Source organism: Calidris pugnax, unplaced genomic scaffold, assembly GCF_001431845.1.
Source record: "Calidris pugnax isolate Ruff unplaced genomic scaffold, ASM143184v1 scaffold28, whole genome shotgun sequence".
Classification (NCBI taxonomy): domain Eukaryota; kingdom Metazoa; phylum Chordata; class Aves; order Charadriiformes; family Scolopacidae; genus Calidris; species Calidris pugnax.
In genome coordinates this window covers 6,570,361-6,591,209 of record NW_015090842.1, presented here as the reverse complement: position 1 = coordinate 6,591,209, position 20,849 = coordinate 6,570,361, and the positions used below count along the sequence as shown (strand labels likewise).

At 36.6% G+C, this 20,849-nt stretch overlaps 1 protein-coding gene across 1 annotated transcript in view; it reads right to left on the bottom strand.

Moving 5' to 3' along the window:
• The window catches only part of CDH13 (cadherin 13), a 465,789-nt gene that overhangs the window by 378,254 nt on the left and 66,686 nt on the right, over positions 1-20,849 (bottom strand). The window lies entirely within an intron of this gene.

Here is a 20,849-nt window from a genome sequence, read left to right as displayed (position 1 = left end):
GAATATAGACAACAACCTGAAAGGCCATTTTTATTGGCAGCTTTTAAATGAGACCATGGGTGTAAGAACTTCCAGGAAAGAGGCAGCAAAAAAAAAAAAAACATAACTAAGAAGTTAAAAAGGTTAAAGAGAGAGGCAAAAAAAGGCAAGTTCAAGAGTAGGAAAAGTCAAATCTGTATTTTTCAATCTATATATGTATAACCACATTTTCAGAAGTACTTTATGCTTCAAAACCTGACTTTCAGCTCATGTACAGAGTGCTCTGATCTCATAGTAGTTGTAGCCAATCTGTTCCTTGCTGATCAGCAGAATTAAAGTCAAGGAAGGAGCACATATAGAGACCAAGAAGAAAACAGTGAAATACACAGTGATTCTCAATGACATGCTCTCTAAAATTCAAGGTGCCCTGCACAAAAATGTCTATTTACTCAAGACATCCTCAACACATGATTACAATTTTACCAATAAAACTCTCGAACCATGAATTGAGGACAACGTCTCCCCCGTCACACACAGATGAATGCTGAAGGCAGCTCAGGTGGCAAACCGAACTCTCACTTCTCTCAACCCAATAGAAACATCTCACATATTTCCTAGTTCTACCTCCATCACATTATCATGCCAGTATGCTGATCCTGATCCTAGATGTCCTGCAGAATTCTAACATCTGTATGTTTCCCTCTTAACCACCACTCATAGTCCATCCGCTAAATCAAAGCAATACGTTATCTGCTCTCTCTCTTCATGCACTTCACACTCGCTATAAGTTTTATGTGATCCCATTTATAAAAACCAAAGGCAGCAATACCCCACCTGGTCTGCATTAGATCTTCTTATTGAAACCAACTGCTGGATCATTTATTTCATGTCACTGACATTGGCTATAAAAGCTTGGCTAGAAGTGCTAGCAGACTGTGAGAAACAGCCAGAATATTTCATGACAATTAAGCTGGTGGTAGTCAAATGCAGCAGATGGACGCCTTTGCCTTCCATCCTGACCTGCTCTGCTTGTCCCTTTGAAGGATTAACTAAGAAAGAAGAGAAAGACAAAATAAAACACCAAGCAAGGTGCAATATGCTTGTCTTTTTTTCACTTCTACATGTCCAAGTAACTGCTGCCTCACCCACCAAGACTTAAAAAACATAGTGCCCAATCCCTTCAATTGATGATGTTGATATCTTCATTTTATTGGAGATTCTGGACTCTGTAGGGGTTGAGAATTGAATGTGTCCCCTTCGGTATTCCAGTATGAGACAACTGCAAACATGAACTGACATACTCAGTGCCTGCCCTCAAAATTGTGCATAAAACTTAATTACTGATTATTAAAACAAAAAGCCTGATATGCATTTAAATGGTCACATACATAGAAAGACAGAGATGCATTTTCTGCACACGTTTTCTCTGTGCACAGGTGCGTTTTTAAAGTACCTTTCTGACTCATGGTGTTCCTGAATGAATATACATAGAAATGCAATCACAGCAGAAGGAAAATTCTTCCTATCTCAAGACACAAGCAACAACTGAAGCCACGTTATATAACGAGTCCACATCAGAAAAACAGCCAGAGCAATATATGCTGAAATTTAACTACAAACAACTCTTCCCCTAAAGGATTAACACCACAAGTAAGAGGCAAATCATGTTCTGATCTCCCAGCTACTGGCATCTTAGAGTTGAAACTCTTGTCTTCCAGAGCTATAAATAAAAAGCCTGCTTTGGACATTATCTATGTCAGTACTTAGAGAAGGGAATATGGCTACTTTATCAGATTTGTGACAGTAGAAGTTGACTTTGAAATCTGGGCAATCTAAATAGGTCATGAGTTAACTTCTGTAAGCCTGGTACAGAAGCCTCACATAACACAGATGTAGCAAATAGAAAATGACCTTTACTCCCTTTGAAATAATTACAAGACTCAGGCTTGGCCTTGCTGTGAAATGGAACATTTTATTCTACTTGTGCAATTCCAAGCACTTTCTTCTTCTCAACATGTCAGACAAGATGTTAAATTTGTCACTGCACCGACAGTTTTTAATTAATTATCTTCTAAAAGCACAATTATTCTTTTAATTTATTTTTCTCACAAAGAAACTTCTTCTGTTGAACTAAATGTCTACCTCATTAAAATAATTTCTGTTGAGGTTCTTCACTTCAGGGGGAAAAGGTCTTTAAAAATACGTTGAAAAAATAAACCAAGCAGATTTGTGTTGAAGGCAAAGAGAATATTGTTCAAAGCAGAGTACATTCTGAATTCAAGCACTATGTAGATTATGTATTTTTTTATATAATAAAAGGGGTTTGGGGCTGATTAGCTGTCTAAAGAAAGGGCTCAGCTAAACAAACTGAAAATAATGTTTAAATATCATATATGTAGAATTCAGAATATATAAATATTGTTCATACATCTACTCAAGTAAGTACTAGGCAATCAGTAGAAAGGATCCTTCACACACCACTAAAATAAAGCCACATTCTTGAAAGAATATGACAATTTTGCAGCAAACATCTTTTGCTCCTGAAAATCTGAAGGGGTAGAAGCCTGAAAAGCAAACCAGGGAGTCATGACTACTCAGACCTAAAGGTACTATATTCACTGACAAGCAGAATCAAAATTTTTCTTAACCTACCGCTTTTCAGAAATGTAGAAAGTGAAGACTCATTTTTAATATCCTGACAATTTGTCTTTCTGAATTTATTACCAGTCACTATAAGGAAATGTCACTAGTTCAGATGACTCTTGCGCAAGTTTGGTCACTGAGCTAGAACTATACTTCTGATGAGGTATCACGCCTATGAAACACCATTTTTTTTAGTTAATAAAACAGCACACACATGCTGGTGACCCTGCCTGACCTCAACATTTGCACTGAAAGCTGTTCACATAGAATATGGATCAGAAAGCAAAAGAGGATGGCAATTTTATACCATACTGCAGAGGAAACTAATAAAGTCCATGATGTTAAAGCACTTTTGGGTATTACCACATCTTAAAACCCAGGGTTCCTCTCCTTCCTCTGCTGGCGACTGAAAATTAGTCTCCGAGATGACCTTCCACAGATTTTCATAATCATTATGTCCTTTTTGATTTGCTCAGTTTCAGCATATCAAGCAACTCCATTCAAGGTTTGATTGGCTACGTCCTCATTCTGGAAATTAATTTTCTCACCTTTTACTGTAACCACTCTCATATCTTCATTAGCCCTACCTGTAAGAGATCAACTTTCTATCACAAAAATGCGAGCTTCAGAAAATTAATCGCATTTCACAAACATTCTTATGGTGCAAAATTCATCCTTGTGCAAGGCTTTATTTAAATAGAGATGTAAATGCAGACACCTGTGAAAATCTTCTGCCCAGACATGAATTTTACACACAATAAATGCAAAAAGATCTCATAACACAGGGCAGTATCCTGTAGGACCACATTGGACCTTTGACTTCAGGAGAGTAATTTGAAATGCAAACAAACCAACACAAAACCCCACAAGAGCTAAAACAGAGATCATAGTAATTTTAATAATAGTAAAACCCCCAAAAGTTATGAGGCACTGCCCAAAAAATTAGCGGTTTTGATTGGTTTGGGTTTTTCTTTTTTGTTTGGAGTTTTCGGTGGAGTTTCTTTGGAAGTATGGTTTTGGGGTTTCTTTTTTATTCAACATGTTTACTTGGAAGTGAGTATTGAAAATTTATGCTTCTGAGCTTTCTTCTGGAAGCATGAAAACTAGAAATTTGCTTTTTGCATATGAAAACTTTATATTTTCATATAAAATCCGATGATCCTAAAAGCTGAGAACTGAGAGGAAAAAAAAGGAACCAGAATAATGAGGACTGCCAACACTGAATTAAATGGCACATGACAATATTTTTATCATGCAGATCAAGATCTTCGAATCTTAAAATCCTTTCTATCCTCAGGTGCTGCAACACTAGATCCACAAAAATGGATAGGGAGGAAGCCATCAGAGAAGAAAAACAAGTAATAAGCAGCACAGAGTCACAGTGATTTGCAGAGACATGATGAAATCCTGCCTTCATTGAAGTCAGTAAGAACCATTCATTGATTTTAGGTTTTTTACTCAAGATGTAAATGAGTTATTTAAATGAAATTAACAGAGGGATACTTACACAGAATAAAAAGAGCACTGCTTTAAGTAAGGTTCTGATTCTGCATTATGCAGACTCCAATTAGAGTGTCAGCAGGTCCTAAGGCAATTGTTTCATCAAATCACATACGGACTGGACATGAAGTTCTCCTTGTCTTCTGTGTTTTTTAACATCAATTGGCACAGAAAAAACACCTCAAAAGCCTGAATAACTTATCCTCTGATTGGCATAATTAACAAAGGTATTTTAACACCGCATAAAGGTACATTGAATTATTTATCTCTGAAAGTGACTAAATTAAACAAAACATACAGTTCTTCTGCATTAATTTGCTTTTTAGAGCACTACAATTTGGGGGAGTTTTTTATTCAATATTTTCTTTTTGGAAGAGGCAAAGTTTTCACTGTTTTAGGCTTTAACCTCTCTTCTTTTTATCAGTAAAGAGCCTCAGAAAAAGAGTATCCACAATCTCTACAGCTCTACCTCTAAATCTGATAGTGAATTCAAGTCATTTTTGTAAGAAATGCTATTAAGATTTGGCACTAAGATTCTTCAAGGATGATAAATATTCTTTTAAAGGGCCTACATATCCATTTACTGCATAGCTCTATCCTAAAAGTGAAAGTCACACTTGGAATAGTGAAGGGTGGGCTATGAAAATGCAAATTAGAATGACTTTATTGGCTCAAATGAATTCAGTTCTCCTGTCACTAAGCAGTGTGACTGTGGTAGGCATCCATTAACTGGAAAAAAAATATGACAAACTCTTTTGTGAGACTATCTAGCGCAGGAACTTTCTTTTTATAAGCACTTTCCTTTTGAATGTATGTTTATTATAAGAATTTTATCACATATTCAGTAAAAATTGTGCATCTTCCGTGACACTGGAAATCTTGTTAAGTTATTCAAGAAGCAATTTGCCAGCACTAGTGTCTGAACAGACAGCTGCTTTCCTTCTGAAATTCAAGACCTCTGGAAGAGGCACTATCTGTTTATTAAGATATGACCCCAGGGTCTTTCCAGAGCCCAAAGCAACTCTGGAGTCCACGCGGCTTAGGGTGAAGAAGGATAATATGCAAAGTGTACTAGAAACTATGGGAGTGCTTCTATGGCATGCCCATTTGAAGACAGAGTTGTGACAATTCCTCTCTCCCCAGGTCTTGACCTGCCTGGAAGACAGTCACCTTTTTCTGCTCTTCTCTCAGTCATATCTGCTCCTTAAATCAAGTCACCACATCTCTCAGCAAAAGCCAGTGCCCACAGAATAGTGTAGCTGGAAAAACATGGTCCATGCAAGACCATCTGCCCTTAATCTGATTAAGCTGCCATGAAACTGCACCCTAAAATTAAGGGGTTTTAATACATTCTTACTTATACATCTTCCATGTATCAGAATGCAAGTTAATTTAGAGTTCCTTGACTGGGGAACCCAGAAAAGCCTCATACAGTCCAGGAAGGAACGACCTCTGCCATCACAGGCAGGCAGAAGATACAGTCTCTGTCCCCACTGGATCACTTGATCCCAATCACAAAGAATTATTCCTGTATTCCACAACTCCGGACCCTTATTCTGATAGTAATATCGTAGCTTCCAGAATAAATTTGCTCATGGTCAATTCACAGCCATTTATTCTCATACAAGTCTTGTCTCATAACTTAATTAACCTTTCTCCTCTCTCACTCTTCAATTTGTTAGGCTAGACAAACCAAGCTCTTTCAATCTCCTCCTATAAGAATACATTCCTTTGATCATTGCAGTAACCTTTCATTGTGCCTGCTTAAGTTTGCACGTGTGCAAAATACACAAAGAATTCCAGATAAGCGTTCTCCAGGGTCTGGTAAGCAATATTAATATTTCCTTAAGTCCAAAATATGTTGCCTAATGCTTCCTAAAATTCCACTTTTCCTTTCTGAAGTCTTGTGATACTGATAGATCACAATCATCCTAAAACCAACTAGTGCACAAAGAGCTGAAAAATTTGAAATCGACAGAGCTACTGCCTCCATTTAGCTAAAACAGCATTAAGCAGCTTTTGCAAAGAGAGTCAGGATTGATCTTTATGAAATACAGACACAGATGCAAACCCTTGTGCATTGCTAAATCTATGCCCTTTCTGACCAGATGGGAATGAACTCTGCTCACAAGTGCAGGCATCTTACAGCGCAGAGTCCAAGCTTAACCTTCTTTCTCCGTAGAATTTATTAGCTGAGACTCAGGATTTGCCAGTAGAGAGTGGCTTCCAGACTCAGGATGGCTCATACCCATATGGTTCAGAGCACAGGATCAACTTACTGTTTCATCTACATAGATGTATCTGAACATTGTTCAGATTTTCATCATCCAGGCAATAACTATCATCCTAGTTCATTAAGGTTGGTAATGATTGATAACAGGGGCCAAAATGTGTTCCTTATGCTCAAAGTAAGTAATATTTTAAATTACTCAACTATTTAACAAATAAATGCCTACCCCTCATGATTAATAACACCATTTAATAAACATGACGCCTCAGACAAAAGGACGGGTTGGGCTCCAAGGGGTTTTTTTGTTTGTTTTTAGGCATTATGAAAAAAGTAATCATATTTTGCTGAAACCCATACACCACCGGAATGAGATTACAACTGGTTAGCCTATTTAGAGTGGGTGCACAATAAATTCATTTTACAGGGCACAGAATAATGCAAATGAGCCATTCAATAGCACTCCTGTACCAGTGAAAGAAGCATAAAGAAGAAACATTGAAAGTCAAGGTTCTGATCTAGTTATACTGCAAGGTATGGAATTACTGAAACCTAAACTGCATTACAACAATAACCTATTCAAAGATCTGCTTATACCGAATATTTTAGTTATTTATCACCTAATGAACTAAACAGGTTGATCCTATTTTCCAGCAGTAATGACTTCATGAAACACTTAGATGAATGAAAATATGGGTCTCTCTTTGTAAACAAAGGAAATAAATTAAGAATTGTTTAAACATATTTATAACCCTTCACATGCAGTTGCATGGGGCAAAGTCATTATTCCACACAGGAAAACACTGATGTGGCAAAAGCCATTAGAGAAAAAAATTAGAATCATATTTCTTACAGCAGATAGTGGGTTTTGGATAGGAAGGCTGGAAACTGTAAGGAATGATATATGTTTAATTTCCCAACAGTGTGATCATTATCAAAAAAGGTGCAACCTTCCATCCATCGTTTTCTTTATAATCCACAAAGTAATAGAAGAAAGCAATTATTACTGCACCACAAAACTGAACTTAGTGTAACATTGAACATCTGTCTTTTGCACTGGTAAGCTAAAACTGAAAATAAGCTTGCTAAAAACAATCTTTTAAAGAACAGCATGGTTTTGAGTATTTAAACACATACACAGTGCTATCATCTTGGAACATTGCAAAACCAGGAATCAAGCCCCAGATCTCATAGAAGTATAAGGAAAAGTGAAAGTATCTGTTTTTCAACTTCAAGAAAACATTTGTTGAACCTTTTCTGACCTTCTCCTACACGGTCACAAACGTAAGATTTTTAAAAATGAATACATTCAAGCAATCCCTTGATTCAAGCAAGGGTGTTGGAAAAAGCCCAAGCCTAACATCCAAAGACTTATAATAAAAATTCTGAAACTGCTACAAGGCAAGAAGCCCAATGCAAACCTGTCTATGATTTTAACATGCTTTTATTTGACTTCAACGAGAAGAGGACAATATATTCTGTAGAAAAAGCTATAAACAATTTTTTTTCCCCCCACACAAAGTTATCCACGCTTCACATTGTTATTTTTTTCTTTACCACAAATCATACTGAGCAACAGTAGCACGATAGTATTAGAATAAATAGTTCTGAAGGCTGGCTTCCTATTGATTTCTGTTTAAAAAAAACCAAGCTCATAGGCAGATTCTCTTTTAATAAGGACAAGGCATGTTAATCACCTCAATCTTTCTAGTTGGCTACGTATGGCTATGGCTAGTTACCATACATCTTTTTAACTCATTTAACAGATATGACCCAAGTTGTTGTATCACTGCTCATTTTACCAGTCAAGAGCTTGTACATTTATTTACAATAGGCAGTAATTTTCAATCTCCCACAGTCATCCAGAAATAAATAGAAAAGGATTAAAAAAAATGGCCTAGGTCTTTTTGGCAGTTCCAGCTGCTACTTGAGGAGTATTTTTAATTAATTGCAAGAACACAGTCTAAAATTTAAAAGAACTTGTACTAACTCTTCTGAGTTTAGAGAAAGCACACCCCATGGGAAAGACAGCAAGTAGTTGAACATTTTTGAGCACATCACAATAAAACAAAATCTCTAAAGCTTACAGGCTCCCTTGTGTTAACAGTGACATTACATCAAGAATGACCTTTCCAAAGAAATAAAACCCATTAATGCTAGGAACATGATAACTATTAAAGATCAACACTTAGTAGTCAAAGTAGGGGGGAAGAAAAAAAATTAAAAAAAAATCAGTCTGGTAAATTAATTAGAACATAAATAATATGAAACCAAGACCTTGGTCTATAACCCTCTCTCTTATAATTGCTTGCCATTTAAAAGCTGAAAGAAATCTTTTATGTAAAAGATACAGCTATTGACCCTACATGTATTGGGAAGTGAAAGAAAATCCTGACACATTGAGAATGAGATCTCATGAGTATCAGAGAACGCCTTAGTAACACCCTATTAAATACTTATTTCTTATTTCTTTACAGTAGACCTTTCTTTCCACCATTAAGGAATGATGCTGCTGGGAAATATTGCAAGTTAACTTAAATATTTCAGGGCTTCTGTTGGTTGGTTGTACAAGCAATGATCACAGCAAATATTGGACAAATTATCTGTACCCATGAGAAGATGACGATTTTTTTTTCTGAGGTGAAGGGACAGATGTCAGTCCTGAGTCATAAGGACACAGGCATTGTTGTATCCCCCAAACTCCATCATGAAACCTCTACAGTAGACTAACATTTGCTTTTGAAATCCATACTTTAAATCAAGTTATATTTCTGCAGTGGTTAGGAAATCCAATGTGTTATTGTAGCCTCTCCACTTAACACTGTAGGCAGCACTTTCAGTACATTTATTAGTTCTATAATTATCTGTATTTACCAAGTCTATCATCTGTTCCACATGAGAGTCAACAGGCAAACAAGAGCAATAAACATAAAAGACATGAAAGGTTGTGAGAAATGTGAATGTCTCCCTTGGATTTTGCTTTTGCAATCTACACGTACATCTAAATACAAATATTATCACTAAAGTAGTTGAGAGAGCTCAGAGTCACATCTTTGTTTAAAATTTCTGGACAGAAAGCACGTAGACTAGACTAATTAGGTTAAAAGGTCTAATGTAATTCAGATTTGGGGAACCTGGAGAGGTCTATTTTCTTTTTTTATCAGAGACGAAGGCTAATTCTAGTGTTTAAGCTGTTTTCGTTATAAGGTTATATTTTAATTTTTTTTGTCTTCAGCTACACATAATGAAGTACTGAAAATTCCTACACTAGGATATATTCATTTGTCCTACCGTTTCTACTTCTAACAGGTTAATTTCATTTTTTTCAAGTTTACACAATCAGATTTTGTGGGTGCATTTTGGACAAAGTAAAGCTGTTTGAGTTGTACATAAAAATAGGAAATCTGAAAGAAAAAAAGTATCACACAATTTAAAGGCCCTTTTCCTTGTACATAGCAATTTAAACTTACTGGAACACTTCAATCTCTTTTTTTTTATAACTGCTTCAGCCTGGAAGTGATTGGAGTTCTCTGCTTGCACTGTATAAAGCAATTTAAAATTATTCAACTGCTTCAATTTTTTATAGGTACTTTTACTTGAAAATGATTGGGGTTCTGATCATGCTCAGCATTGAACAATTTTAAATTATATAAATTCCTTTTTTTAATCAATGGTTCATGTTTGGGACTGAATTCTGGGAGGCTGTAGTACATTATCAGGCAGTTTAAATTATACAGGAATTTTATATTTTACACAATCTTTCATCTCCCAAGTAAGAATCAGTTTTCAAGGGTGAACGCATAAAGCATTACACTTCAAAATAAATGAGCGTTACGCAAAATCAGAAACCTAATTTTTCTTTTCTAAATATTGTAAGAGACCCCTTTTCCATAATCAAATTCTCATGTCTTAGTACATGCTATGAAGCATGAGCATTTCAGAATCTATGTATTTCTACTTCAGTAAATTGAAATAAATAATTTCAAAGGAGAATAAAGTCTAAAAGATATTTTCTGAGTCCATGAAAAATGAGAATGATTTATTTCCACAGCATTTGACTTAACAAATTTGTCAAGCAAGCATTCAAGTCCTCTATAGCATGGATAGAGAGTGCTCGACAGCTTCTGGTTCAAGTTCCTTGAAAATATTAAGTATATCAAATAGGAAATTCAGGTTCATCTTCAGGGACGTCATTCCTGATTTAACAAGACTGATATAGAGAAATCTGCCTAAAAAAAAAAAATTGATTAATGGAGTTTTCTTTCTCAATAGTCAAGAGCATGCTCCGTTCTGAAGTATTGCCCTATGAAAGGGGAGGAAATTAAGGTGTGACAGTTGAAAATAGCACTGAAGATGTACAAATGGAGAAATCCAACCGACAGGCCACGTTACCTGATACACTTCATTAATACTCTGCCAATGTGCTTATATTTACTACCAAACAAAAATCCAATGCAAGTGTTTTTGTACTTTCCACCGAGCTACCCGACAAATACAAATGCAATCTAACCTCTGTTTTAAAATATGACATCCTGGAAAGAAAAAATTAGTGACTGATTTCTTCAGACTTGTCTTCATATTTCACCTTTTGCTTTTTAACACAAACAATATAGAAGAAATTGGATAATTTCTCACCAAGAAAAACAACCCAGTGTTCCTCTGCCCATTCATTTGAAAAGATAGCAGCTAGTCCTTAAAGTTATTGGCTTGCCTTACTAATCATAGGCTTTTAATTCTGTCTCTCCAATTTCAATTAGTAAGTAAACACTGACATCCTCAATTGCGCTACACAGAGCTCCCCTTTATCCACTTAATCATGTTCACTACAGCTATTCCCTAGGCTGAGGTTTCAGAGTTCCTAGCTTCTGTAAATCCTCGGTATTACATCTTTTGATTCAGAAACAAACATACCAACATATCTTATCATTCAAAAACACGTGTCCTGGGTTCAGGAAGGACTGTGTTTTCCCTTCTCCCAGTAGTCAGCTGCTGTGCTCCGTGAACAGAATTAAGTTGCAAAGCATCACTAAACTCATCTGAAATATTTTGCTTAAGTTAAACCTCATATTATAGTAATTAAAGAAGCTGTGAGAAACCATAATTAGACTAAGTGTCCAACAAATATTAATCAGTAAAGTAATATTCTATTATTAAGAAGCAGCTATTCACAGTAGGAGTTTCTCTTGCGAGAAACAAGATTAGGAACTGAGCCAAAAGCAAACCAGACCGCACAGCAAATTGGGTTATTTGGTGCCTCCTTTTAGTTTATGAATGCTTTCACCTGTATTGCCACGTTAGAGAAGGTGTAGGCAGGCTCCAGGCTGCATTCCTAGATCCATTGGTTAGTCCCAGTGTTCCCAGTCACTGTGACAAGGATTTCCCTTCCTTATTTCTAATCCAGGCCAAGAGACAAACCCAGACCACACACCCTGGGCAAACCACTTAGCCTCCCTACGTTCCTCCATCTGTAAATGAAAACAAGACCATTAACATACACAGCAGGGAGGTTCTGAGATTTACTTCTCTGTTTTGAAGAGATTTGAAACCTTGAGTAAGAAGTACTGTATAAAAGCTGACAAATATTGCCTGTTTGAGGCACCATCAATAAACATTTTGACTGTGCAAGGAATAGGATCATGGCCAAAGCATCAAAGTTTCTGAAATGCTAGGCCTGCTTTAGCTTCTTATTTTCTTGTTACACCGCCTCCCTGCATATCAGTTAAAAACTAATGAATAGCAGTCTCATAACAAGTCGCCTTTTCTGAGATCAATTTTAGATTTTTCCTCCTTTAAGTCTATTTCTCTGCAGTAGGAAAATACTGAAACTCGACAAAGCAGAATCTAACAGGAAGAAGTGTCAGGGGTTTAATATAAGATAGTGCTACTCTTTAATAAAAAAATTATTTCTAAGTTACACAAGAATACAATGCAAGACCACAAATTAATTTGGTGGAGAAATCTCTAATGCAATAACTTATAAGAAAACAAGTATCAATCAAACATCTATTCTTTCCACTTCTGAGTTATTTCACATAGATTCTGATGAAGTTGAGTTTTCCGCTGCTGTCCAAAATAATTATTTTTTAAATGGAACCTTAAATCACAGATTGTTACCTGAACTGTTACAAAATAGAAATAACTCAGATTAATTCTCAGTTTTAAAAATCTATTTGCTATAATAGACCAGTAACCTTTGTATTTATTGTAGATATCGGAATATATACAAAATGCAAGATTTAAAAGTTTTACACTCCAAATTGTATTTTATTTTCTAATTATGCTAAACAGATTTATTTATACAGAGACATTCAAGGCAACCATCCGGGCATTACAATCTTTGTTGAAAATGATAACCAAGCCCAACTTTCAGTTCTGTAATTTCCAGCACTGATAGAAGGTTCTTCATTTATTACTGAAGAAGCAACACGCAAACCAAGAATACTATCCAATTACCAGAAGAATTGCCTTTTATACATGATGAAATGCAACTCATCAATTAGAAGATTCATTCCAGTAAGTTCATGTATACTACAATGTTACCTTTTCCATTTTGCACTCATTAGTGCCTTGACAACAGCAAAGGCTTCATTAGTAACTAACATAAAATCAATATTAATATACAAAATTGAAGAATAAACTTCTTGCAAGACATTTATGCTCAATGTGATACTTTGTTTCAAACCCACACAGGACATAATTTAAAAATTCTAATTTAAAATAGTGATCTACATTAGAAGAGACAAAAGAAATTTTGAAAAACAAAGCCATAATGCAAATGAGACAATTCTGTTCATTTCTGCCAACAATAAAATTACAATCCCTTATTGTATCCACTGGCCACAGAAATAAAGACCAAGTAGCAACAGGAACAACTATTATATGGAGCAGATGGAGAATGAGAAAGTGTTTGATTAGATGTCAGGGAAGCCACTCATTTTAGTACTTTTATTTGAAAAAATAACTGAAATCCATGAAAATAGGCACAGTAAATTTGGCATTAGGTATCTACTGGTAGAAAAGTTCATAAACCAGCAAGTGGTTGCTGCTAGAATTATTTCTCATTTAGTGAGACAAGATGGCACTTTTGGGGCTTTTTTTTTTATCAATTGGTAAAGAACTAGAGGAAGAACTCAGTGCAAACTGAGGGGGGAACAAGGGGAAAGCACACCACGATGGAGAGGACTTGAAGGAGAAATGAGAGGTTGGGGGTAGGACAACGATCTCATGCTTGCTCTGAAAGCTCCCAGATGATGTCGCACAACAGCGTTGTGTGCATGATGGGTCTATGCTCAGCGCCTCCAAACACCTCCTAGACAGCATCTCAGATTTTGTATCCACTATGAACACATCAGTGTTTCTTGGCATGCAATTTGTTTCACTAACATAGTTCATATTGTTTCCATGCTCACCAAAAGCTGGTAAAAGAGGGTAAGGAATAAGGAATGATTGCTCTTTTTTCATAGCTTGCTCTAGTCAGCTTAGGGGACGGAGATTCTCCTGCCAACTGACAAGGGCAAAATCCTAACCCCTCATGAAAGTCTCATCTGTGACAGAGCCAGAACCCCATCCCACTTATTTTTATTTAAACTCCATGCCTTTTCACTTGGCAATTTTACTTCTCATCATTAGCTAGCTTCTGTGTCCTAGATTTGGTTTCTCTCTATTTTTGGCTTTCATTTCTGCTCCCTTACCCTACATCCCAGAGGCTGCCAGGATTATTGGACAGTTGAAAGGGGCACATGTGCACGAATTCCCTTCACAGCTATGACAAAGACAAGAGCATCCATTTCACTCTAAGTAGTGTCCAGTTGCCAGCTATAAAAATGCAGGTGGTCTGTGTGCTTCTAGTAAAGCTTCAGAGGGGATTTCATACATTCATAACCATATTTAACTCAAGTTTCCACTGGAAATTACACTACAGCTCACAGACTATGACAAGACTTTATAACCTTTACCTCCACAATAAAATTAACTCATTCTAAAGCTTAGTGCAATAACACATTAAGACCTGAAGAGCTAGAAATAATTAGCTTAGTTAACTCATTAGTAGACATCCATCTCTAAGTTGAGGTATAAATGCAGCAAGAAATGAGCACATTAAAAGGTCTGCCTTCAGTTAAGATATCAAGGGAAAGTTTTGTCAGGGAGAAAATTTCTACTGAATAATTGATATACAACTTCCTGCCTGTGAAAAGCCTAGGGAACAAACAATAAAGTCAATATCTTTAAGGTAGGTCAATATTAAAGCACTGCGATGAGAGTGCAGAAGACCATCTGAGACTAGCAAAGATTAAATTGGACCAAAAATCATATGAAACTGTTTTTCCCCCCTGCCAGAGCTAGGCATGAAGATGAATAAGACTTCACAAAGCAGAAGTTAAATAAAACTATCCAATTCTGTTAATAGTAATGACATTTGTTTTCATCTGTTATGCATAACAGATAAGTTATTCTATAAAAATAGTTCAAGTGAGATTTTTTTTTTCCCCTCCTGGGCAACATTACTGTTCTGGGGGGGTACACTGGAACGGTAAAAAAACAACAAAACATTTTTTAAAATTTAGAAGCACGTGGGAAAGAAAACATTCTGAAAGTGTTGTATCATTTAATTTTACCATTTTTGACAAAATGGTAGAGTTCAGAGCATATTAGAGCATATTATTTTTGGTTTAAGAGCCAAATTTTATGATTTCATTGACATTAGCTCAACATCATTGTTCAACTGCTGCTGTATGTCTGGAAGCCAGTAATTTTGTCTCATCTTGCATGACAGGGTCTCCATCTGAATGGCAACTCTGGACATGTTTCTGCCTTGGGTCCATAAATGAGCTACTGCCTTAGGAGGCCACATACCTCGCCAAGGAAACACAAATCACAAAAGAAAGAGCTGCTGATTACTAATCTTTCAAAAATGAAGTGTATCAACTAGACAAGAAACAACTGAAAATATAATTCCAATTCTGATTTCCAAATGGAGGAGAAAAAAGATAAAATTCTTTAGAAGATATAAGGAAAAAGTTTCGGATAAAGATATTTTGAATTGCCTGTATGGCTCGACTTCGCTGACTCACTGAACCACTAGTTCTTACTTGGTTTTGTCATTGTTTAAAATAATTTCAGGATCCCTTTGTAGTGGCAATTAACACCTTCATTAGTTGAGCATAGTGTTCTATAGGCATACCAAGCTGACACAAGCAACAACCCAAGAGGTTAGTGAGGAATCCCAACACAGGTTGAACAACTCTGTTCGGAAGGAGGGTGAAACTTTAGCCTGCAATTTTAGGAAAATAGCATGAACATAACAGATTTTTTTTTTCTGGTGACCAAACTACACCTTTCTGAGTAACCCAGCCAAAGTCAAGCCCTTCCTAGCTGTAGAGATTACTTTCTAACCCCCAGCTGAGGTTATGAAAACAGTAATTTTTTTTCCTGCAGCATTATCTAAAACAGAAGAAAGAAATAAACATTGGGAGAAAAAATGGCAACATTAAGGAGTAAAGACAGATGTTTTCAAATCAAACCCATGTTTTGAATCCAAGCTGCCTACATATAACTTTCTGAAGTATTGAAAACCAGACTTATCACCTTTGCCTGGTTTCAATATACTGAATCACACGATAGTTTGCAATGTCTACTAATGAAAACTACCCGTTTAAAAAATTGTGATTTGAACTTTAGATCTACAGATGAAGAGTAAGAAAAGCTACAATAGCATCTCCAATTTACCTGACCTAGTTTCTACAAAGCTATATTGTAAGCTACGTTTTCATTATGCTTAAGTGAATGCTCACCAAAGTGGATTCTGGCAAGTAGGAATAACACATGAACTCTAAAGGTATTGCAGGATGCCTTCCTTCTCTATTATCCTCCTTAGTTTGTATTCCCCATTATATTTAGGGTCCCCCGTTGTGCCATAAAAACCAGCAAACCTATCTTGAGCATAAATTAATGTGAAGCTATTGCAGCAGTTTCTTGCTTCCCCTATGAATTCTTTTTACAACACACCTGTTTTAAACATGCAGTAATTATTTTCCTGTTACCTGCTACTAGAAGAAAGGAAGCTTGATAGCAATGAATTGAACTTGCCCTTTGTCCCCTTTCATTGTATCTACCTACAGCAGACGGCACCAAAATGCAACTCAATTAAACACAGCCCTCTTGTCATAATACGAACAGAAGCTCTCCTCACAGCAGAAGCCGGAAAGTTTTGCCATGACACTCCTTGTTGCATTTGACAAGTTTATTCAAAAGCAGATATTTCAGCTGGGAGGTCTGTCATTCTAATCCTGTTCTTTATGCAAGAGCAGCTAATGCAATTTCAGCTACCTGAATAGAAGGGCTCTTGCTTCCAGATGTTCCATTGTGCCTTGCAGACAACAACTGCTATAGGACTGACACCAAAAGACAGGTATTATGAGCATTTTTCCATCGTTACCTTCTTCTTAGCTCAGGGTTTACAGCTTCCTTGTTGATTCCTGTAATTCCGATAGGCATAGTAGACGCTAGTGTAATGCTACCCTTGTATAGGTCTGTCAAAATAGCAACTGAAAGAGGGCAAATGTACTGAACAAGGTGGTAAACTGGAGTTACTCCTGAGTTATTGAACAACTGTTTAAAAGACGACAAAAGATTGATTCAATGAATCAAGGCTTGAAGAAAATTGCAGACTGTTCGTACTTCCAGGACACAAACCCCAAATTGCAGTGTCACAGATTAGCTACATTTACACTGATTAGAGATACAGCAAACCTGCAGGAACATCTCTACAGGGGACACCAGGGCACTGAGAGAGACAGTGAGCTGGAGTAGCCAAGTTAGTATGAGTATTAAAGCCAACTGAGGAAGAGACCTGGAAAGAGGCTCTACTAACTTTTGGCAGCAGCCTAAGAAGGTTCACAGACATATGTGTTGCCTGCCTTGTTGCCGTAAGGCTGAGAGAAAATACACAGAAAACCCCCAACTAACAAACCAGGCATTAGCTTTTCCTGTTACGTGTATTAACATCGGCTAACCAATAAGCTGGTTTTATTTCATTAATTATGTATTAGTGCTTCTAATCAGCATAACATGCTTTTTTCATCTGGCCTCTACTAGTATGAAAGAAATAAACCTTGCCATGAAACTGTTGAAGTTGTTTTTTAAATTCCATTGGAAACTAGCAAATAAATGCTAATAAAGCCATGCAGGAAGAATAGTGAAAGAATAAGAGTGTTCTTTTAACAGATTGAGATTTACATTTGTCTTTGCTTCTTAATTTCAGTTTGCATTATTTGATATGCTGTTTGCTATCCAATAGCAAAATGTTTTCTTCCCCCTACCTGTGATTTGCAGTGTATAAGCAGTATTTATCTAGATATTAGGTGGGTTTTTTTAAACATGAGCTTCTGCTAGGAAATAAAGAGCTTTAGTTATAACATGTAATGTAACTAATAAGCTGCTCCACAGGACTGCCAAGCATTTGCAGTTCTCTCTAAAGTCAATGGAGGCTGTATGTACTCAGTTATTTACCATGGCTAAGATTCACATAGGTTCACACACAGGTTGGAAAATAAACTGTCCCAGACCAGGTCTACCACCCATGCCAAGCACATCATGCTTTGCCTAGAACATCTGTGAGTGAAAACACTTGCTAGATGGCTAATGCAGTTACTGGGTGTGACAATCCAGAATTCCATTCTATATACAGTCACTCAGACATGAGCAATCACTACGTAACAACTTTACAAACATGTTTTCTAGTTGCCAAAACCTTGTGGTATCTATCCTAATCCTCTTCTCCCTTAGAAGAGAGGATATGTCATAAGGATCAAAGTCTGATCCAACTGGATCAGGAATCAATGATATTTAAAAAGCAGCATCACACAGCTTATCCAATTCAACAGGAGCAATCTACTTCTTAAGTGCAGAGTTGCATTCATATACCACAAATGGCTCGCACTCAGCAAGATGGAAAGAAGCAGTAGTGTCTCAACTTACATAGAGAATGATTATTATTCTCTAGGCCATCAGAAAAAATATCTCCTTATTTTGAAGTACTGTAAGTGATCCCCTTTTCTCTGAGAGAAAAAAGTAATCACTTCTGATTTGCTTGTTTTCAAAGCATGATGATGCATCCTTTTCTTCTGTACCAATTCATGTAACAGACATACATAGCCGTTCAGATATGCCACTTCTCATCCATATGCTATTTTCTTTGCCTAGTGTTTTGGAAAAAAAGGCTATAGCACAAAGGAAAGCGGGCAAAAATACAAAGCTGTGCAGTGATGCTAAATAGCAATAGAGATGTTCTTCCAGAGACTTGACTGCAGACTGCACCCTTCCTTGTTAAACATACTAACTAATGTGAGCAAATTAACCACCTGGTCTATATTCAACTTCCTTTTCAAACATCCATTCTCTTGCAATTCCTTCCCTTGTTAATCTAGTGTTGAAATAAGAGAAAAGTCTGTACAACCTCAGAATATAAATTGTTATTAGAAGGTAACGTGGTGCTCCATCTACTTGAAGTATATTGTTTTTCTAACTGCAGAAGGATAGGAGAACTGGCTTGTGCTTTAACTTAGAGAAGTGGATCAAATCTCCAGCATTTGTTATCAAATGTCTCTCAGAGTGGCTGGCAGACTTCTGACTGATATCGGTGAGGTTTGGCTTGGGTCCTTCACAACTTTGAGGAACTGCAGATAACAGCTGCTGTCTCTGCCTGCCTGATCCCCATCTCCTTTATTTACCCAGTAATTTGGGGGGGACAGATTATCAGTTATGTCTCTTGGCAGCACATAGCCTTACGCTTCCTAATCTCAGTCAAGCAAGACATAAGAAACCATTGAGGCCATGTCTAGATTTTCTCCCTTTTCTACAGCACAGAGCGCACAGCTCCTGTTACAATAAATCATTCCCTGAAATGGTAACTGACAGAATAAAAACACTTTGAATAGTAGCATATTTACACCAGATGTGAACATAGGTCACCAGAAAGATGTTCAGATTAAAACAGATGGAGAATCAATGAGGCAGAGCACTATAGGAAAACGCTTCCGGATGGCAGAAGCAAAGAAGGCTGTGACTTGACTCTGGAAAGGGAATGACACTCCGAGGGAACAGAGAGAAAGCCACCAAGATTCCCATGATCTTCATTTTTCTACACTGACACAAGCTGCTTTTGAACTGAAAGATCCTGAAGAACTGTTAGAAAACTTAAGGAAATCAATGAGAATCTGTCCAGAAACTATAACAAGTTTTGGATCAGACAAACAATGAAATATTTCCTCATAATATAAAAAGATCATATTTGTAAGATCATGAAGTGAGAGTAATAAATAACCAAACATCTGTCATAGTATCTGCCTGGGGATAACAGGGGTGTTCTTCAGCCCCGTTCATGTGCCTGGAGTTTGTTCTGTTTGAATTGTATGAAGTGTCTTTTGCACAGCACAGAATTTTTGGTATTCTATATAACTATATTCTATATAACATAGGCTATTCAATTTTACACCAATGCACAAAGTCAGGGTTTTCATGATACCTTCTATGGAATGAGAAAAGAATAAAAGGATAGAAAAGGGCAAAATATCATAAGATCTAACAATATAAAGAAATATAAACAAAGGCAGAGTATCTTAAAATAAGTCATAGATGATATGCTGAAAAGAGTATTTGATATAGTCATTAATTTTGTATATTCATATGAACATTAATTTCCTATAGAAATTATTTTGGTTATCTTATGTTTCGTCCCAGCAATTCAGGGTCTAAGGGTGGGAGAGGGGGGGGACAGAAGAAAAGTGTTATGATGTTCTTTCTCTGAGACTGAAAACTTCATTGAGTAAGTGGCAGTGGTTTGTGTCCCTGCTCTTCCTCTTCGCTGTTCTGTTTTAGATGCCTAGTCCCTAAACCAACAGTAGATGCTTCAAAATTCCTACTTTGTCATGGAAACAGTTTTAATATTGTAGGTACAATTTTACAATAGATATGAACAGCGCAAGTTATGAGAGCTAGATGACCTAACTGATATTTTTATATCAAGAATATATTTGCACATTGGTGATACTCAGGCACAATGATGATCCAGGCTGTATTAGTCCTTGAAATTATCTTCTTTTTCAGAGCACTTACACCAAAGCAACATTAACCATCTCTGACTTCATCTCAAGTCTAGTAACATTAATGAAAGTCTCTCCTTGGATCAAACCATTCTTTTCCAGGGCACCCTGGGTATTCTTCCCATTGCCAGAATGTTCACAATCAACAGCTGCCTTTTTAAGAGTCGCTTAAGCTCTCTTCTGTCCCAGTCCTCTCAGTTTCTTTTCATAGCCTTAAAAACAAGGTTTGGGAGAAAGTCTCTACTTATTTCCATGCGCTAGCAGCATGATAGTAATCTACACAAAAAGAAACCATAGCATTTAAGGAATAAAGCAATGATGCCAGAGATATGTTTGCTACTATATTCAGTGTTAAAAAAAAAACACATCACACTTACTGGGTTTTTGACTTTTAAATGACA